The sequence below is a fragment of the Phascolarctos cinereus genome, unplaced genomic scaffold (assembly GCF_003287225.1).
Source record: "Phascolarctos cinereus isolate Bilbo 61053 unplaced genomic scaffold, phaCin_HiC Scaffold_9;HRSCAF=440, whole genome shotgun sequence".
Classification (NCBI taxonomy): Eukaryota; Metazoa; Chordata; class Mammalia; order Diprotodontia; family Phascolarctidae; genus Phascolarctos; species Phascolarctos cinereus.
This window is the reverse complement of record NW_027556402.1, coordinates 250,639,920-250,655,036: the sequence shown is the minus strand read 5'-3', so window position 1 is coordinate 250,655,036 and position 15,117 is coordinate 250,639,920. Positions and strand designations below refer to the sequence as shown.

The 15,117-nt window shown below is 39.6% G+C and overlaps 1 pseudogene across 1 annotated transcript in view; it reads right to left on the bottom strand.

Moving 5' to 3' along the window:
* Positions 1 to 647: 647 nt before the first annotated feature.
* LOC110200752 (serine protease FAM111A-like) overlaps positions 648 to 15,117 on the bottom strand; it is a 20,045-nt pseudogene continuing 5,575 nt past the window's right edge. The window contains exons 2-3 of the transcript XR_013484171.1: positions 6,314 to 6,947; positions 648 to 6,032 (exon numbers count right to left, since the gene is read on the bottom strand). The product of XR_013484171.1 is annotated as a serine protease FAM111A-like (transcript). The remainder of the gene's footprint in view (positions 6,033 to 6,313; positions 6,948 to 15,117) is intronic.

Sequence of the window (15,117 nt, the reverse complement as noted above, 5' to 3'; positions counted from 1 at the left end):
AGTGAACAGATTAGGGAGGTGTAAAAAGATTGCCTTGTCACAGCAAGGAACCAATTGAAATTATAGAACATAATTTCAGCATGGTTTTCGGATTTTCTCTGTCTTCATTCAGCAGCATGCAGTGAATGGAGGGAGTATTCCAAGGCTAGAGCTCAGTAAGGCAGGTTCATCAAAGGTACAAGGTGGCATTTACCCAACAGAGTGTTAGAATTATAAGTGAGTACTACTGTAATGAAGAGCCGAGGAATCTTAAGTGATTGAAAATGAGTAGTAACAGATGCTAAGCTGGAATGCCTGAAATAGCCGAAGTGCTAGAATGTACTTTACTGAAAATCTAAAACCAACTGCATCATCTTACAGGCTAGGAAACTGAGACCCAGAGACAGGTTCAATTTGCCTCTCAAGTCTCGTGGATTGTTAGTGGCGAAACTCCATTTGGAATCTGGGTATTAGGGCCTCTACTCCATCACCCTTGGGATGCCACCATGCTGTCTCCTTCTTTGCCAGGAAAAGGCAAAAAAGGGAGCTTTGGATTAGTTCCATCCTATTTCAGGCTCTCCACTTACATCTGATACCCTCCTTTTGGGGGTAACATCAGAAATTAAAAACATGTTTCTACTAGACAGAAACATCTGAAAACATCAGTGTTAGGATACAGTATGATTTATTGAAAGAATGGATAATGTATATGTGATTTTTAAAGTATTAACAATCAGATAAGCTAAAAGGTATCCATCATGCTATAAGAGTAGTGAAAATCCCCATATGTCAAACATAGAAATATGTTTCACAGTTACCTTTTTGACTATGTATGAATTAATATGTAAAAAGGATGGTTAACAATATGGTACCATTAAGCATTGATCAATAAGTATTACGTGCATGAACACAGTGACAATGTATATAATGCTATAAGGTCTGAAAAATACATTCCATTGCTATGCCCAAAGGGCTATAAAAATGTGCATACCCTTTGACCCAGCAATAGCACTTCTAGGGCTATATCCCAAAGAGATCATACAAATGAGAAAAGGACCCATAGGTACAAAAATATTCATAGCAGCTCTTTTTGTGGTGGCAAAGAATTGGAAATTGAGAGGATGCCCATCAATTGGGGAATGGCTGAGCAAGTTGTGGTATATGAATGTAATGGAATACTATTGTGGTATAAGAAATGATGAGCAGGCTGACTTCCAAAAAACCTGGAAAGACTTGTATGGTCTGATGCTGAGTGAAGTGAGCAGAACCAAGAGGACTTTGTACACAATAACAACCACGTTGTGCGATGAATAATATTGATAAACTTAACCCTTCCTAGCAATACAAGGATGTAAGACATCTCCAAAGGCCTCATGATGGAAAATGCTATCCACATCCAAAGAAAGAACGATGGAATTTGAATGCAGATCGAAGCATACTGTTTGCTATTTTTTCTCTTCTGTTGAGTTTTGTTTCCTCTTTTTGGTGGTTCCTCCTATTGGTTCTAATTTTTACTTACAACATCACTAATCTGAAAATGTTTAATAAGAATGTATATGTATATATATATATAAAATCTTCTATCAAATTTTGCACTGTCTTGGGGAGGGTGGTGGGGAGGAAGGGGGAGAAAAATTTTAAACTCAAAAGCATATGGAAGTGATTGTTGATAAAACAAAATAAATAAATTTTAAAAAATATAAAAAAATACATTCCATTAGATAACCCCATGTGCTCCTGCAATGTAGGTGCTACCATCATCTCAGTTATACAGATAAAAAAAACTGAGCCCAAGATCTGTGACTTGCCCAGAAGCACATGGCTAGTATTTGGAGGCAGGGTTCAACCTTCACACGGTTGTGCCAGGTCCTCGAAATTCAAAGACGAAGAAGCAGTCTCTGTCCTAGAGGCGCTTACTTGGCAATTATATATCCTCCCAGAATGCCCCAGCCCGTCAGCATCTGGGGATTTAGAAAAATTTGCACTTGTCAGAATGGCTAGTGATGCTTAAAGTGCTAGACTTTTATTAGGTACATTTTAACTCATACAAAGGAAGACATAAGGCCCAAGGGAAACAGGGACAGTCAAAGATATTAATGAAGAGCGTTGAAATCACCTCAAGAATGATAATTTCCAGGTTATAGGGTCAATGACGTTACTTTTTTTTCTAATTTTTTTCAATTCCCAACTTTACCCCAATTAAAATGAGCCTTTCCATATATGAAAATACCAAAAAAAAAAAAAAAACATTGTACATGAAACGGTGACTCTATTGCACACAGCTTGTTTTCTTTTTAAATTGCATGCTACGTTAACTTTCATGCTACGTTTGCCTGTGGTCATCTACGATTCTTGAGGCTACCCTCTGGAGCTGGCACACCCAGATCACATCAGGTTCTCATTACTCCTTTGAGTTGAAATGGGTGATATCTGTATCCTTCATGGCCTTCATAACGGAGTAGTTCAACACTGCACGGGAGATCCATAGATTTTATAGGGAAGTGTGGGTTCTCTCTCAGGCCCAGCTGATTGATTTCTTATCTCTGATGTTACAAGCAGGCGATGCTAGGGACTGACCAGTGGGGTGCTGCCACATTTTCCAAGCACGATGCAGAGCAAAGAAATCTGCGGCATAAACATGTTTAGAAAAAAGCAGCTAGGGATGGTCTAGAGCAGGGGCAGCCTGCAATACAAGGAGGGTAAAAGCCCCAAAATGCATAAACAAAAAAACCCCAGGTTTTTCTTAGACTATGGGACAGAACATTTTCAAAATCCCATTTGCTCATTTTAAGAACATATAGCAATTCTAGGCTTATGAAGTGTGGTTGAGTCAGTCTTTATAGGACCTTCTTCGATGAACAGATATGGGTGATTTAAAATAGTCTTCCCATCTACACTTGAGGGTGTTTAAACTGGAGTGTTCTCTTAAATAGGCTATAAACCAAATTACTAACATAAGAATCATAGAATTTAGGGCAAGGAGAAAACCTGAAAGATCATTTAATTCAACCTTATCATTTCACAGATGGGGAAACTGAGCCTCAGAGAGTTTAGACATCTTGCCCAAGGTCTTTGGATTCAATATTCAGTGTTCTTTCATTTCAAACAAATTCCTTCCTTACCATTAATCATTCATTATTTATTATCTAATTTACCACATACTCCCCCCACCCCAGATAACTCAAACAGGGCTACAGTTAACCTTTACATCGTCAAAATTCTAAACTGGCAGCATGTGAATTAGTGAATGAGGCTTTACCATAGGTACAGTCTGCTTTGGGAGATAATAGAATGCTTTGCCTCTATTTTGAGACGTCAGTACAGATAATTCTTCCACAGTTAGAAAGGACTTCATGTCATCTAGTCCAATTACCTCATTTTACAGCTGAGGAAACTGAGGCCCAAGGAGCTTAAGGGACCTGCCAACATCACACAAGAAACAGCAGCAGCTATAATTTATAGAACACTTTAAAATTTGCAAAATGATTTTCACTTGTTTCCTTATTTAATCCACATAAAAACCTGGTGAGGAGGCACTATTATCATCACCATCATACAGATGAGGACGCTGAAGCAGGGTAAGTGACTAAGTTTCTGAGAGTGGATTTGGACTCAGACTTTCTTGCCTCCAAGTTCAGAGCTCTAGTCACCAGGCCATCTAGCTGCCTCCTAAGTGGTAAGGAAAAGAGGTGGCTTTTGTAGCACAGTGCCAGTGCCAGGGTTCAGACTGAGGTCTTGAGGCTTCCAAGTTCTAGGCTCTTCCCATGGTTATATGCCTTCTCTTTAAATGGGAGGCCCTTTTGCATATGCCCTGGCAGAGCGTCATTCTTTCTCTCTTCACAAACAGAATGGCAGCCTCAGCTGAGAAATTTCTTTTTTTAAAACTTTTTTATTAATTTATTTTGAATTATCAACAATCACTTCCATAAGCTTTTGAGTTTTAAATTTTCTCCCTCTCCCTCCCGCCTTCCTCCCCAAGACGACACACAATATGATATAGACTATACACATACATTTCTATTAAACGTATTTTCATATTACTCATGTTTATAAATGTCTTAAAGGGGATGACCATGTCCCTCTCACATACATACACATGCAAGTACTTATATAAAACAACTACATTTCACTTAATTTGTTTCTAAAATGATTGAATAATTTTGTATCTCCAGCAGTACTAACACAGTGCCTAGTACATAAGTGTTGAAGCAATTCTCCTTCCTCCCTCCCTTCCTCCCTTCCTTCCTTCCTTCATTTCTTTCTCTCTTTCTTTCTTTCTCTCTCTTTCTTTCTTTTGCTTCCTTCTTTCCTTCCTTCCTTCCTTCCTTCCTTCCTTCCTTCCTTCCTTCCTTCCTTCCTTCCTTTTTTACCTTCTTTCTTTCAATTCATTATCAACTCTACTGGAGAGGCCACAGGGTTCAGATGCAAAACTTTAAAATCCTCAGGCAAGTTTCACTTCCCCAGATCCGATTGCAACTCATGCTCAAGAAAAATGAAGAAAGCAGTCCGAGGATTTCTCCAGGGTGACGTGAAGAGGTGACTCCACTCTAGAAAGTCATTAGCCAGAGGGATTCCAAATGAAGAAGCAACATATTCTACAAATTATAAAAGGCATCTCCAATTTTTTGTTCTTTTGGAATTTTATTGTGTCAAATGTCCATCCATCCGACCATTTATTTTGCTGCTGTCTCTTGGTTAATACTAAGATAGATGAACTCAATGGCTATGAATTGAGCCTTTTTCCCCCTAGAACTTTGCATGCAGTGGATGCTTAATAAATGCTTGATGAATGAATTAATAAAAGATTCTTTTGACTTTTACAGTTTTTAAGTGTTTTTAATCACATGAAGGCAGCTAGAGGGTGCAGCCGATAGAACACTGGGCTGGAAGCTGGGAAGACTTGTCTTCCTGAATTCAAAACTGGTCTCAGACACTTCCTAGCTGTGTGACCCCAGGCAAGTCACTTCACCCGCTTTGCCTCAGTTCCTCATCTGTCAAATGATCTGGTGGAAGAAATGGCAAACCACTCCAAGATTTTTGCCAAGAAAATGCCAAATGGGGTGACAGGAAGTCTGACATGACTGAAACAACTGAACAACAACAACAAAAATTACATGAAACTGCTTTGGGGACTTTTTCATTTCCTGAAATCCATGGGCCATTTTTGCAGACTGGCAGACCATTTGGTCACTGCCAACCTGAGAATAAATTCTCTGAAGATGGTGGATTTTAGTCACACTCTTCATGCACCATTTCAACATCCTCTTGACCTAAACTTAGTGAGCTATACCAAGTCTTATGTTGCTGACTCATATTATGGAGAATGGCCTTCATAGATGACCCAGACTCAGCGATGCTAGAAAATTCTTTCTCAGAGGTATATGAAAAGCTGGCAGTAGCTATGGCAACTAGCTTTAAGTCTGCATTGACGATAGGGGAGCCAGAATATCCAAAGAGGAAAATGGTGTCATCACTGACTACCTCTTGAAAACTTCTTGGTGTAAACATGTGAATGTGGTTCATTTCATGAGCGTCAATGGCAAAATCTTCCTCTCCTTTGGCCTGGACGTGGTCTTGACTCTTCTGTTCCTGATGTGATTGGGGGATCACATAACAAGGATCAGTTACCCTTCTCTGTTTATCTATGTGACCAGTGATATACAGGAGGCCATTCAATGGTGAAGAAGAAAAATGGTCCCATTAATCCTTGGAAACAGGAATGTCACTTTCCTTTAGTTCCAACACTATGTAATCCAGGGTTTTACTAAAGAATTCAAACTAAGGCTCAATGGACCACTTCTCATCTGAGTTTGAATGAACATCTTCATCAGCAAAGGTCACCTATGCACAGTTACTGATTTTTTCTGCTCACACACTTGGCTCCACTCCTACCCCCAATATTAAGTTCACTATATGGCAACAAGTGAGAATGTAGTGATCCCTCAAGACAAAGCAAGTGGCTCCATGAGAGATTCCATTGTTTTTCCAGAATATGTACCCTATAGGGTTACCCAGGTGACACAGTAATTTATGGACTTTAATTGAGGTAGAATCTCATGTTAGTTTTTCAAAGTCCTTTCTATGTATATTAAGTAGGGTACTGATTTGGTTTTTTCTCCTTTTTTTCTTGATTAGAATTTTGTTTGATTATCTCACCTTCCTTTCTCACACTGAGATACAGATCCAAAATTTGTCTTTCTGACACACAGCTTTCTCTTTGTTCCAGCTCAGAGCTCCGAGGAGCCACTTTTCGGGATGATGCCCTTCTATGTACCTCTACCTGAAAACATCTGTCATCTAAATCATCAACTGGAAGGGTGTTTTCTAAAACATCATCCGCCTTTTCTATCAGATTCCACTTTTCCAGTAAAGGAAGGAAATCTGCCATCTTTGTCCAAGGCATTCTCAATAGTTTCTCTTTTGAAGGCATAATGACAGAGTTTACACCCTTCTTTAAGAAGCTTGGGACAACTCACAATAGTTTTGCCCCATAGCAAAAAACATAGAATTTGATTCACTCTCCACCTTAGTGGTCATATTGTCTCAGATGCTCACTGGCATCTTTTTTGTGGCCCTTACTTTGGACAAATCTAATCTCAAAGTGAGAACCCTCGGGCACATGCTAGAGGGGCGTGTCCAGGTTAACATACCCATTCTCACTTCCCATTTTCCTGAGAACCAACATTATCTTGCCTTGTTCATTGTCAATCTCTTTGCTGACAACCGTGAGTGATTTAATGGCATCGATGACGCTGTACCTGTCATGGCTCATGGTTCCTCTGATCTCTTTCCAAACTGACTATAAATAGTTTCTTCCGGAAAGCTGTTTCCTCATTTGACTTCTTCTCAGGGGAAGTATTTCCTTCAAGTTGACTGTCAGTGACCTCCTTACAGTTCCCAGAAGTATTCTGACTAGAATTGGGAATCCTTTGGGAAAAGACAGAGGGAATTGGCTTCTCTTTGTCGACCTAAGCAGATGAATTGAAGAGATGACAAATTATTAATGCAACTTTGGACTTTTTCTTAGTTTCTTGACCAGTCAGTAAGTTTCCTTTGGGAAATTTCAGGATCAGCTTTGAAAAGACTAGTCATCAAGTCTGATGGGAGCCTGACTTGAGATTCAAATTATAACATCAGTTTCTTACCAGTTTGGTCATCCTAAAATTTATGGATGTCATGATTTTGTCTCTATTCTGGGGCTAAAGTAACAAACCAGAAGCACAGAAATGTAATAAAAATGAAAAAAAGCCTGAAACTATTCCTAGGTTACTATTTTTATAAAAAAAAAAAAGTACCAGCCCCCTCAGTTTTTTCTTCTAATGCAGTGAAGCAAGGAGTTGGAATCAGAAGACCTAAATTCAAATCTAGACTCTCACATTTGCTAGCTGAGTGACCATGTCACTGAATCTGCCAAAGCCTCAGTTTCCCCTTCTGTCAAATGGGGATAATGCACCTTGTACTGTCTACCTCACAGACCCAATAGGACAAAATTCCTCTTAATCCAAGAGGAAGCCGATCAGTTTCTATCATCATAGATTCCTTGGAATTTTCTTTCTTATTGTGAATCTAAACACTGGCAAATGGGAGCATTTCCATATAGAACAAACAGAAGAGGACTGTGTGTGAAGCTGTGAACTTCTGACTTTGTAAAAGTTTCTATTTTAATTTAATGCCTTAGTACTAGAATTGCTCTTTTTGTCTCTGACCTTGTCTGCACATCCTTCTGCTTTCTCTTACTTTACTTTAAAAATGTTTCACAGATGTTCTTTTCTTTTTGTTTATTTTTGCATAGAAGCAACAGAATTATCGGCTCATAGGCAGAGGGCTGGAAAGGACCTTAGAGGACAGAGTCCAACTCCCTCATTTTACAAATGATGGCACTGAGGCACAGAAAGGTTAAATAACTTGCCCAGGGTCACACAGCAGGTGAATATTTGAGGTAGGATTTGAGCTCAGATTTTGGGAATACTCAAAAGCATATTAGCTACATCTGTAAATGCACCTATAGTCCATTACCTTGCCCCAGACTGATTCTTCAGATAAAATTTTATCCTTAAAATATACTTTAATAAGATGATAATATCATGATGGCTTATTAATGAGCCCTAAATGCATTGTAAAAATACTTATAATACTTTTTTGGGGGAATGGCAACTGATAAAGATCAACAACTCCACCAGAACTTACTATCTTCCAGTGGTCTGGGACAATGAGAGGGTCAACGATTTGCAAACCCTGTGTGTATCATGGAAGGGGACGTGCACCCAGGTCTTCCTGACTACAAGGTCAATTCAGTTCTCTATCTGCTACACCATACTCCCTCTCAGTGTTGCTATCTTTTCAAGATCTTCTTTCTAAAGAGCTCAAAGCCATTCACTTGCTTTATCTGGCTTTCCACTCTTGTGAGGTAAGAAAGAAATGTACTGTCTCCATTTCACTGACAGGGGAATCTGAGGTAGAGAGAAGCGACCTGCTCAGAGTCACATGCTTAGTACACATCAGAATTGTATCCAAAGCCAGGTTTCTTGACTAAGTACAACGTGCTTCCCTTTACCCCATTGGTTCTCAAAGGAGAACCACCAAAAGTAGACATCTGGGGGTCCCTAGACCATTTTAAGGGGTCCATAAGGTCAAAACTATTTTTATAATACTACACAGATATTATTTTCCTATTCTTTTTTCCAACTACATATCTGTGTGAGGCTGCATTTTCTTCATATACTTCAACCAAAACCATAGACTAAATGCAGAGACAGACAGGAGAATCCAGCTGCCTTCTCTTAAGCCAGAAATTAAAGACATTAATAAAAATAGATAAAATAATGCCATTCTCCTCACTCTTTTTTTGTTTGGGAAAATATTCATTTTTCATTAAAATATTATTTATGTTAACATGTCATGGGTTTATTAAGGTTATTTTAAAATGAATAAATATTTTAAAAACATCAGTTTTATTGTCTAATATGATAAATGTTGATAGATATAACCCGCATAAACAAAAACTCTTGGAGGCCCTCAATAATTTATTTTTTCTTTTTTTGGCAAGGCAATCAGGGTTAAGTGACTTGTCCAGGATCACACAGCTAGTAAGAGTGTTATGTGTCTGAGGTCCCATTTGAACTCAGGTCCTCCTGATTCCAAGGCCAGAGCTCTCTATCCACTGAGCCACCCAGCTGCCCCAGCACTCAATAATTTTTAAGAGTATAAATGGGTCTTGTGACTAAAATCTGTGAAAACAGCTACACTTTACTGCTTTCGTTGATTAGCATAATGAAACAGGGTGGAGAGTGGCCTCCCTAACACTGTTCTGATTTGAGCAGTGCTGGGAGACCCCAGTGCCTGGCCTTGGGCCAGAAGTCACTCAGACCTGACCACTAAGCAAGGCTGGAGAAGGACCACAGTCTTCCCTTATACATTTAATTAACCCAACTTCATCAGTTTGGTCAACCAGTGGAGGAAGTGCTTCTCTAGAGGGTCCCCAAATAGCTATCACAAGGGTAGCAAACCCCAGGCCATCATTTGCACACATGAAGCATTTACCTACTGGATTTTAAAAGTCGTCTATTTTTCTGTCTTTTTTTTCAGTGGATAACTTGCACTTTCTGGAGGTCAGGGCCATCAGAAGATAGATGGGTAGCTTAGTCAAAGCATTAATTCCAGTGGGATAGTAATATTTCACGGTTTGATTCTTAATGCTGTGAGTCCTGTAGGTCATAAGACCATCTGTGGTTCAGGGTCCTGTGTCCCCTGGGGTCTTCTTTCACCTCCTTCTGTCTCATCCCTTTTCTGTCACTCGCTATAACTTGAGACTCAATTTCCTCATTTGCAAAACAGAGGTAATCATACCCATAGTATCACTATCACAGGGCTGTTGGGAAGATCAAATGAATACTTTGTAAATATCAAAGTGCTAGGTCCACATTTATCATTTCCATTTCATGATGGAATGGAGGGAACAAGCATTTATTAAGTTCCTACTATGTGCTAAGCATGATGCTAAGTGCTTTAGAAATATTATCTCCTGGGAGTGTCCCAATCACCTTACAAGGTAGGTGCTATTAGTATCTTCATTTGACAGTTGAGAAAGCTGACATAGGCATAGGTAAAGTGACTTGCCAGGGTCACACAGCTAGGAAGTATCTGAGGCTGGAGTTAACTCAAGTCTTCCAGACTCAAGGCCCAGTGTACTATCCATTGTGCCACCTTGCTGCTTGCCTTTAAGAGGGAAGCTGAGGAAGAGCTTTTACAGTGGAGGGGAAGATGGAGATTCAGGAGGGAGCACTTGAACCTTACTCTCAGCAGAATTGGCTCAAAGAGGGGTAACATACATGCTCATGTGAGTATAGAAATTGATCTTACCCTAGAAGAAAGTAGGAATGAAAAGTGATAAGAGAAGGTGAGGACACTGAGAAAAGAGAGGACAGATTGGTGGAGGTGGTGGTCAGAAGCAAAACATTTTTTTAGGGGGGCAATTGGGGATAAGTGACTTGCCCAGGGTCACATAGATAGTAAGTGTCAAGTGTTTGGTCTGAGGCCGGATTTGAACTCAGGTCCTCCTGACTTCAGGGCCAGTGCTCTATCCACAGCAAAACACTTTTAAGGGTGGACAGGGTGAAAAGATAAAGAGAGGGAAGGATAAATGGGGGGGGAATAGGATGGAGGGAAATGCAGTTAGTGATTGTAACTCTGAAAATAATTTACAGCAAGTTTCTCTGATAAAGGCTCATTTCTCAAATCTATAGAAAACTGAGTTAAATTTATATAAAAAAAGAGACATTCCTTAACTGATAAATGGCCAAAGGATATGATCAGGTGATTTTCAGACAAAATAATCAAAGCTATGGAGTCATGAAAAAATGCTCTATATCGTTATTGATTAGAGGAATGCAAATTAAAAAACTCCTAAGTACCGCCCCACAGTTAGATTGGCTAAGATGACAGACAGAAAAGGAAAATGATAAATGTTGGAGGGCAATGCAGGAAAATTGAGGCACTAATGCTTTGTTGGTGCAGTTATATACTGATTCAACCATTCTGTAGAGCAATCAGAAACTATGCCCAAAGGGTTATAATACCACACTTGCTCTTTGACCATGCAATACCACTACGAGATTAATATCCCAAAGGAATAAAAAGGAGAAGAATAAGGATGTATTTGTACACAAATATTTATAGCAGCTCTTTTAGTGGTGGCAAATAATTGGAAATTGAGGAGATGCCCATCCATTGGGGAAGTTGTGGTATATGATTGTGATGGAATATTATTGTGCTATAAGAAATGAGTAGTAGGATGCTCTCAGAAAAACCTAGAAAGACTTACACGAACTGATGCAAAGTGAAATGAGCAGGACCAGGTAAAGATGGTATACAGTAATAGCAATATTGTACGATGATCAGCTGTGATAGGTGTGATTGGTGTAATTCCCCTGCTCCTAAATTTATTCTGAGGAGTTTTTTAAGGTTGTTTGGAGGAGACTTTGGGAGGGCTCTGGGGAGTCCCTTCCTCACGCCACCATCCTGGTGCCAAGAAGTCCCATCTTTTCTTTTAAAAAAATATTTATTTAGTATTTTATTTTTCCCCAGTTACAAGTAAAAGCGATTTTTAACATTCTTTTTTTAAACTTTGAGTTCCAAATTCTCTCCCTTCTTCCCTTCCCTCACTCCTCATTGAGAAGGCAAGCAATTTGATATAGGTTATATATGTGCAGTCATGCAAAAAGTATTTCCATATTCGTCATGTTGTGAAAGAAAATAGGCCAAAAACAATGAAAATAAAGCACAAAAAAGTATGCTTCAATCTGCAATCAGACTCCACTAGTTCTTTTTCTAAGAATGGATAACATCTTTCATAATAAGTCCTTCAGAATTGTCTTGGATCATTGTATTGCTGAGAATAACTAATTCATTCACAGTTGATCATCATATAATATTGCTGTTACTGTATACCATCTTTGCCTGGTCCTACTCATTCCACCCCAGAATTCCTAAAGACTCATGACAGAAAATGCTGTCCACACGCGGAGAAAGAACTATGGAGTCTGAATGCAGATTGAAGCAGACTATTTCCTCTCCCGCTCTTTTTTTGTTTCTTCTTTCTTGTGGCTTTTCCTTTTGGTTCTAATTCTTCTTTACAATATGACTAATGTGGAAGGACATGGATAGCCTATATCAGATTACATACCATCTTGTGGAGGAGGGAGCAGAGAAAGAGGGAGAAAAATTTAGAACTCAAAATCTTATGGAAATTAATGTTGAAAACTAAAAGCAAATAAAAATGTAAAAAAATGCCAAATCGGCAGGATGATTTCAGAAAAACCTGAAAAGACTTTCATGAACTGATACAAAGTGAAGTGAGCAGGACCAGGAGAACATTGCACAGAGTAATAGTAATATTTTATGATGAAGAACTGTGAATGACTTAGGTTTTCTCAGAAGTACAGTGATCCCAGACAGTACCAAAGGACTCATGATAAAAAATGCTATCCACTTCCAGAGGAAGAACAGATGTTGTTTGAATACAGACTGAAGCTTACTATTTTTCCCTTCCTTCCTCCTTTCCTTCCTCCCTCTATTCCTCCCTTCCTCTCTCCCTCCCTTCCCCCTCCCTTCCTCTCTCTCCTTTCCTTCCTTCCTTCCTTCCTTCCTTCCTTCCTTCCTTCCTTCCTTCCTTCCTTCCTTCCTTCCTTCCTTCCTTTCCTTCCTTCCTTCCTTCCTTCCTTCTTTCTTTCCTTCTTTCTTTCTTTCTTTCTTTCTTTCTTTCTTTCTTTCTTTCTTTCTTTCTTTCTTTCTTTCTTTCTTTCTTTCTTTCTTTCTTTCTTCCTTATTTATCAAGTCTTCTTGCACAAAATGACTAATATGGAAATGCTTTACATGATTGCATACTTATAACTTATATCAGATTGCTTACCATCTCAGGTATGGCGGAGAGGAAGGAGGGAAGGATAGAATTTGGTACTCAAAACTTGAAAAAAAATCCAGTGAATTTTATTTGTTTTTACATGTAATTGTGAGGAAATAAAATATTATTAGAAAGATGAGCGCTGCAAAGCTATGTTGAACTCATGGGAAAGGAATGAGAAAGGATGTTGAAAAGACAAAGAACAGAGTGGTCTAAGAAATACAGTAGCATGGATTAGCTAGGTGGTTCAGTGGATAGAGCACTGACCCTAGAGTCAGGAGGACCTGAGTTCCAAATCCAGCCTCAGACACTTGACACTTAGTATTTGTGTAACCCTGGGCAAGTCAATTGACCCCAATTGCCTTGCAAAAAATTAGTAGCCTAGAACAGGGGTTCCTAACCTATAATCTATTAATTTGTTGTTTTAAAAACAAATCAATATAACCAGTCTCATTATTAATCATGTATCTAATTTATTTAAAAATATGACTCTTAGAAGAGCTTTATAGACTTCACCAGACAACTGCCAATGGGATCAAGGACCTAATACAAGCTCAAGGACTCTCATCCGAGAGGAAATAGGGAGCCACTGGATATTCCTGAGCAAGGAGACGACATGTCCACCTGAGCTTTAAGGATATGATTTTGGCAGCTTCCAACACAGTATGAGCGCAATGAATGCTTGTTGACTAACTGGTTACTTCATCGTTGTTCAGTCATTTCAGTCATGTCTATCTGTGACTCCATTTGTGACAAAGATCCTGGAGTTGTTTGCCATTTCCTTCTCCAGCTCATTTTCCTGATGATGAAACTGAGGCAAACAGGATTAAGCAACTTGTCCAAGGTTATACAGCTAGTAAGTGTGTGAAGCTGGATTTGAACTCAGGAAGATGAGTCTTCCTGACTCCAGGCCTAGCATTCTACGGACTGCACCACCTACCTGCCCATTGATTAACTCAAACTCCCTTTAACGTCTATCCTCTTCTCCCTAGGGAAAGTCGTCTCTTTGGATTCGGGAACCATCTCTTACATTTCCTTGGAAACCTGGCAGTACATATTCTGGGGATCAGAGGCAGCTTGGCCTAATGTACAGAGTGCTGGACTGGGAGTCAAGAAAAGCTGGGTTCCAATTTTGCCCCTGGCTGTCTGTGCAGTACCAGGCAAGTCACTTGACCTGCCTGAGCCTTTCTTTCTTCACCCAATAAAAGGTGAGAAATAACTCATCTAGTAGTTCACAAATTTATGATGTAGATCATGTGAGATAGTGTATGTGAAGTGTTTTGCCGACTCAAAATATCATATAAATATCGGTGATTTTTATTTAAGAAATAATCAATGATCTGTTCCTATCAGTAAGAATCAGTCCATTGTTATTTAAAAGGGCTTCTGCAGAAGAAGAGGAGACAGGAGGAATGAGATAAAAAAAGTGGCAGACTTCTCTCTGGTTGAGGTATGACAGAAAGGAGTCAGATTAAGGTAAGCCCATTACTCTGACACTTCAGCTCATACCTAAGCTCCATTCTAGCCAAGCAGGGTTCTTTATCACCCTCTAAACACTGTGGCCACCTCTGTGAAGCTCACACAGAATGTCAGCAGGAGAAGGGACCCCAGTGGCCATCTCATCCAACCCATACTGAACACCAATCCCTTCTACAAGTGCTTCCGCAAGCATGGTTGGCAGAACTTCAATGGGGGGAAAAATCTGTGTCCAGAGGTGGCCAACATTCCATGTTGGAATGGCTTTAATCATAAGGAAGCAAGCCTAGATTGACCTCTTCTACATATTGCTCCTACTTTTGCCCTCTGGGGCCAAATAGAACAAATTAAAATGGCAGCCCTTTGAGTAACTGAAGACAAATATAATGTATTTCCAAAATCTTCTCTTCTCTGGGCTCCACATTCCCGGTCCTTTTAGCCAAACCTCACATGGCAGGGCTCAATCGAGGCCTTTAGTCACATTGCTTATGCTTCTCTGGATACTTGTACTGTCCTTCCCAAAAGAGGGCACTCAGAACACAATATGCCAAATGTGAAGCCTTTCCTCATATCTAAGTGGGAACAACATTGCCCCATCAAACCTGTCTACTAACCTCCCACTGAGAGGTAGCATTTCTTTCAGTAATTTGAAAGCATGATTCTGAGGAGGGGGGCAAGGTCTATACACTTTACCAGACTGCCTGCCCAAGGGGTCCAGGACACACAAAAAGTTAAGAACTCCTGGACTAGACAGCCTATGAGGT